This window comes from Silene latifolia, chromosome 9 (genome assembly GCF_048544455.1).
Source record: "Silene latifolia isolate original U9 population chromosome 9, ASM4854445v1, whole genome shotgun sequence".
NCBI classification, from domain to species: Eukaryota; Viridiplantae; Streptophyta; class Magnoliopsida; order Caryophyllales; family Caryophyllaceae; genus Silene; species Silene latifolia.
In genome coordinates this window covers 8,918,898-8,924,920 of record NC_133534.1, presented here as the reverse complement: position 1 = coordinate 8,924,920, position 6,023 = coordinate 8,918,898, and positions in this window count along the sequence as shown.

Genomic DNA, 6,023 nt, shown 5'->3' with positions numbered 1-6,023 from the left:
TAACTCAACTAATGTAGTAGGGTAGTCGAGGTCGAACCACAGGGAGATCAAGTTTGAATACTAGTTTTGTCTTAGATTATAAGTTAGCTACGTGAATCAAGAAATTGGTTGATATTAAACTAATTAACTAAATTAATAACTACTAAAACAATTAAAGTAAGAAAGCAAGTAATAGAAATGGCAATTCAACAAGAGAAGTGAAAATGAGCAAGAAAAGATTAAGTTGTAAATTAAATGATTAAAGGGCCTAGAACTCGGTTCTCCCACAACAATTCGTAATTTCACATAACAATTCTCTAGGCTAATCATAAGGGTAGAAAGGCAAGGGGGAGATGGCTCTAATTCACCTACTAACTCCCTCTCGGGCTCATAATAGGACACTAGCTCTACCCACCAACCCCTTTCTCCTTTTTTTGTCCAATTCTTATCATTCAATTGGTAGCACAATGCAAATGGACTACGACTAAATGGAAGTAGGATGTGGCCCAACATAAAACAGCCCAGGTGTATAATTGTTGGTCTTCATACGGTCCAATTTCATCTTGCTCCTCCTTAACCCGATTAGTTTACTCAGTACTCGCTCAACTTGGTACCTATAAGATAAAAAGACAAAAGCAGTATCGAAAATACTAACAAATAATATAAAATAAATTTATTTAACTAATCGTCTAATGAACGATATAAGACTAAAATGAGCCGATAAAGCTACCTCGAGTTATTAGTTTGATCAAATAAGATATAAAATGTCGGTCAAAAATACGTAAAATAAAGCGTTATCAGGCGCCGGGGGGGATTCGGGAATGTTTTACCAAAGGCATTACCATGATAAAACCCCTCTGGTCGCATCGGCCGCCGAGGTCTTCGCCCTGAGCAGAAACGAGGGCCAGAAGTGGGAACGGCCTCCCAAGCCAAAGGGAGACGGTGACACGAGCCAGTACTGCGAGTACCACGGTTGCCGCCACCTCATCGACAACCGCAGCATCGAAGAATGCCATTGAAGAGCTAATCCGGAAGGGAAGCCTCGACAAGTATGTGGCCAAAGGCCAAAAAACTGACGCCAGCAGTTCAGATAAGAAATCCGTCTTTCAACGGATAGGAGTGATCCATGTGGTCATCGGGGGAAATGAGAACGGCGGGTCAGCTCATGGGCACAAACGACACCTAAACGAGCTGTATCAGGCCATCAACTTCGTGCCCAACGCAGCGATCGCCCCTGACATTCCCGATATGACTATTGGGAGGAAGGACTACGAGGGAATCATCGCCCCTCACAGCGACCCGCTTGTAGTCAACGTGGACATATCCAACCACCTGGTGAAGAGGTGCCTGATTGACACAGGCGCCTACACAAACATCATGTTCAGGGAGTGCTTCCTTAGCCTCGGCCTGAAAGTCAAGGACTTGAGCCCCTGCACCAATCCACTGTACAGCTTCTCCGGGGCTGGCCTGGTACCCCTAGGTTCAATCAGACTGCCAGTAATGCTCGGCGAGGGGAATGCGGCTAAGAATGTCCTGGCTGAGTTCGTCGTCATTGACGGCTCGTCCGCCTACAACGTCCTCATAGGCCGGGTTACTCTGAGCGAGGCCGACGCAGTGATGTCCATCCGGGCCCTGACACTAATGTATGTCTCGGACCGGGGGGAAGCGCAAAAGCTCGTCTCCAAAGACGAGAAGGACGAGGTGGTCAACGTCCAGATATCTGCCAGAGGATGCAACATGCAATCCCTCAAAGTGGCAAGACAGTCAGAGAAGGGGAAAAGCCCATCCCTACAACAGGAGGGCGACCTCATGGATGCAACTGATGGCTGACGAGGGAGGTGTGCCTTTATCGAGCCATTAGGACACTGGCGATTTTGCGAAAACATTGTATAGCGGCGGAGGTGTCCAAAACAGTTGTGGGCACCCCGACGCATATTTGTATCTAACGTAGGTTAATCTATGTTTTCCCATCAAAGTGCTCATTTTTCCCGCAGTCTCTACCAAGAAGCCGACGCCGGCTCACACTGTCATAGACAAGAGCGGTGGTCTCCATCAAGAAATGTAGCGCCGTGGCAGTCACCCAAGAGGTAGACGCCGCGTAACACGCTATCCAGAAGCCGACGCCGGCTCACACTGTCATAGACAAGAGCGGTGGTCTCCATCAAGAAATGTAGCGCCGTGGCAGTCACCCAAGAGGTAGACGCCGCGTAACACGCTATCCAGAAGCCGACGCCGGCTCACACTGTCATAGACAAGAGCGGTGGTCTCCATCAAGAAATGTAGCGCCGTGGCGATCACCCAAGAGGTAGACGCCGCGTAACACGCTATCCGTAAGCCGACGCCGCTCACACCGTCATAGACAAGAGCGGTGGTCTCCATCAAGAAATGTAGCGCCGTGGCGATCACCCAAGAGGTAGACGCCGCGTAACACGCTATCCGAATGTACGCCGCTCACACCTTGTCATAGACAAGAGCGGTGGTCTCCATCAAGAAATGTAGCGCCGTGGCAGTCACCCAAGAGGTAGACGCCACGTAACAGGCTATCCAGTAACAGACACGTGTCAGACATGCAGCGACGGAATGTCAATCGTTGCAACAGTTAAACGTCAATCAATGCAACAATGACCAAGCGTCTTCAACACGCCCGTTCACATCTCTTCGCCTATTCATCTTCCTCAACAAGTTCCTAGGTATCTGGTCTCCGCCGGCCACATGACCAACCAAGCTAGGAAGCACCAGCCGGGGGCAATCAAAAACAACCGGCACTCTCAGCCCTGGTCTCGGCCAGCGTCATATTCTTTTCCACATCGAATGCCCTATACGCATCCATGTGGAGGGGGGATATGGTACGGCCTAACAAGAATCATGCCGATGCATCAGAAGATGCCGATACCGAAAATTTTGCAAAAATACTTACGCAGAATATACGCTCAACATACATCGAAGCCCATACCACGGCATAGACTACGCTGGGGCAAATTGATGGGGCATATTCTGCACCGCTGACCAAGTCAACACATTGAGCAAAGTCAAAGATATCCACAGCAAAGTCAACGACTTAGACAGCCTAGCCGATGCAACCTATCGGCCTGTCAACTGGGGTCTCGGCCTGACAACCAGCCAGCCGGGACACATATCCGCGTACTTATATCCAGGACCCTCGGCCGGCCTGCCATAGGTCCATCGGCCGAGGGTAGAACGGTCTTTCCACCTGCTAGCCACTTAGCCACTTGGCCACTACGTGACAAAAGGTGAAAGCCTATAAATACTCCTCAACCCTCATTGAGGAAAGGATCCACAAATTAACCTAATAACCACTGTTCATCTGGTAATATCTTCCTTATCTCTCTACAATACGCGTTTAGTCAAGTAACACATACCTCTCTAAGTTTACTGACTTGAGCGTCGGAGTGAGTACGCTCGGCCATAGCCGAGCCCTCAGTTTGTTCATCGTTTCAGGAGAGATCAAAGGAGGATTCAAGCAAAGACGTCTTTCTACAAGCTACGAGTGGTAACAAATATCTGTTCTGGAATTACACCCGGAACAATCACAAAGCTAATGATTTCAATTTATAAATTATCTCAAATAATTTTAAATTTTTTTTTTGTCAAGAAATTAATAATATAAGTTCATAACTTTTTTATACGAACTAAATACTCGTACTTGGTAAAAAAAAATTATGCGAAACTAATAATATCAAATTTTTCGGTTTTTCATATACTAATTTTAGATTTATACCATTTTTTTTAAATTAAAAGATTATAATTTAATTAAAAAAATTTATAATGATTAAATATTATATCTTAACTAAAAAATAATAATTTAATAAAAATAGAGTTTTGTTTCCTTATTTTAGTCAACTTCTTTTTGGAGGGAAAACTAATGAAAATTTTTATTCTCTTAGTAGTAAAAAATAGAGGGGAATGCAACTTGAAAAAATATTATCCCCTTTTTAAATGTCATAGTATTATTTATTGTATGAAATAAATCAGCATGGCCTAGTCAAAGATAGGATATAATGAAGTCCAAAGCCCAATATAGAGCAACTCATTTAGGCGGGAAAACTTGAGAATCTCTTATTCTTTTAGTTTAACGGGGATGGTCATTTGAAGTAAAAATTTGCGAACAAAAATAGTCACTTGCTTGAATTTATAAAGCGACATGTTAAATCCCGCACAATTTTACTGAATCTCGTACAAATAATTTTGTTATTTTTATAATGTTTTTCTTTTTTTTAACGTAATGTCCTTTTAAAAGAAAATTTAATTACATGGAGATTTTTTTTTTGTCAGTCGATAAGTATTTACATTTTTTTTAATATAAAAATCAAAGGAGGGATAAAGTATCCCAAATTATATATTAAAATATTTTCCCAACTTACATACTGTACTAAAATGTCTTAAATTAGAACGAGTAATAATGGTGAGATGGGAGGGGTTGCACGCCATTTTACAAACATAAAAACTCTGGAGAGACGGTCTAGTACAAGTAAATTACTGATGATTGATATACTTCAAAATAGATACGAAGCAATTATTAATGGGTGAAAAGAATATATTTTTATTTATTATTTATGGTACACTTTCTAAATAGATGGACTTCATGCGCATTTAATAATTTGTTGAGCACAAAATCTCATTAAAGACGGCGGTATCTGTCACTTGTGACGGATATCATTTTCTCTTACAAAATACCCATGAGATGTGGGTGGGGAAGCACATGAGAGATGTCCCACCTTATCCCCTCTCCCTTTTTGTGAGAGGTTTTCAGCTTGTGACGGGATTATTCCGTCACAAGCAAGACGCTTTGGTTGTTGAGTTTGTGCGCTCAATATTGAATACCATATAATTCCACAAATAACACTATTCTCATTTTAGCAACACACATCCAATTAGAAAACGACCACGAGTCCGGTTTGATTATTTCTTCATGTTATTTTAAGTACTGTTATCCATAGTAATGTAACAATTTGATAGGTTATGATGTTCGCTAATCAAACAATAGGAAAAGTTAGGTTCGATTTTAAAAATACCCTACAAGATCACTCTTTGTATCTCATTAGCTTTTCTTATGACACATCATCAAGCTAAGCCTACAATGACTACTTAAAATTTTCATTTTTAGCTCTAAGGACCTAAGTTGTTACAGTGTTAGAAAATTTATTAATATTAAAAATTATAAGTAACTATTCCAGGCAAAGTAATACACAAAATTAATGCAAAATAGTGTTAGAAAAGAATTAATATTAAAAATTATACTTTTCATATGTAAAAAGGACAAATTTAAGAGGATAAAAATTAGTCTTAGATTTTTCATCATAAAATATCCGCAATGGTCGTCATCGAGATACCTAAAAGGCTGAAACAATGAGCTAATTTACAAATATAATTTTTGTTGGATGTAGATTAGTAAATCTTTGTTATTATTTGAAATTACTTGAACTCGAAATTATTAAAAAATAAAATAAAATGTCAAAGCAATGTCGAATATGTTGTGCATTTAATGTTGAAATAAATGTCGACTATGTATTTTCTAACTTCATAATGGGTACAACGTGTTCTAAATCTTCTCATCATTAGTGAAAATTACATCTCAATTGATCCAAAGTGGTTTTGCTGTACTCAAATGCTCTTGAAGTAACCGACGTTAAGCATTAGGTCCTCAACGCTCAAAAAACCTATAACTCCACATCATCTATAATCACTAAAAAGAATCATTCGATGAAGCATCTATCAACGAGATTAAAACCCGGGTCATAACTACCACTCATCATAAACTTACTCGCTAAACTACACTTCTACAATAATAATGAAACAACCAAAGTTGGCTGGTGTGAGTGTTAAAAACTCTTATCTCTTAAACAAGTGGTTAGAGGTTCGATTCCTAACTCTTGTGAATGGAAAAAGCCAAACTTGAGAGGAATCAACTCATTAAATTGTCTTCAGTATCCCGAAAGAGATTGCCCCATCTATCAATCGGAAATACTCATGATCAACACCAAAAACAATAATAATGAAACAAACAATAAAATACATGAAAACAG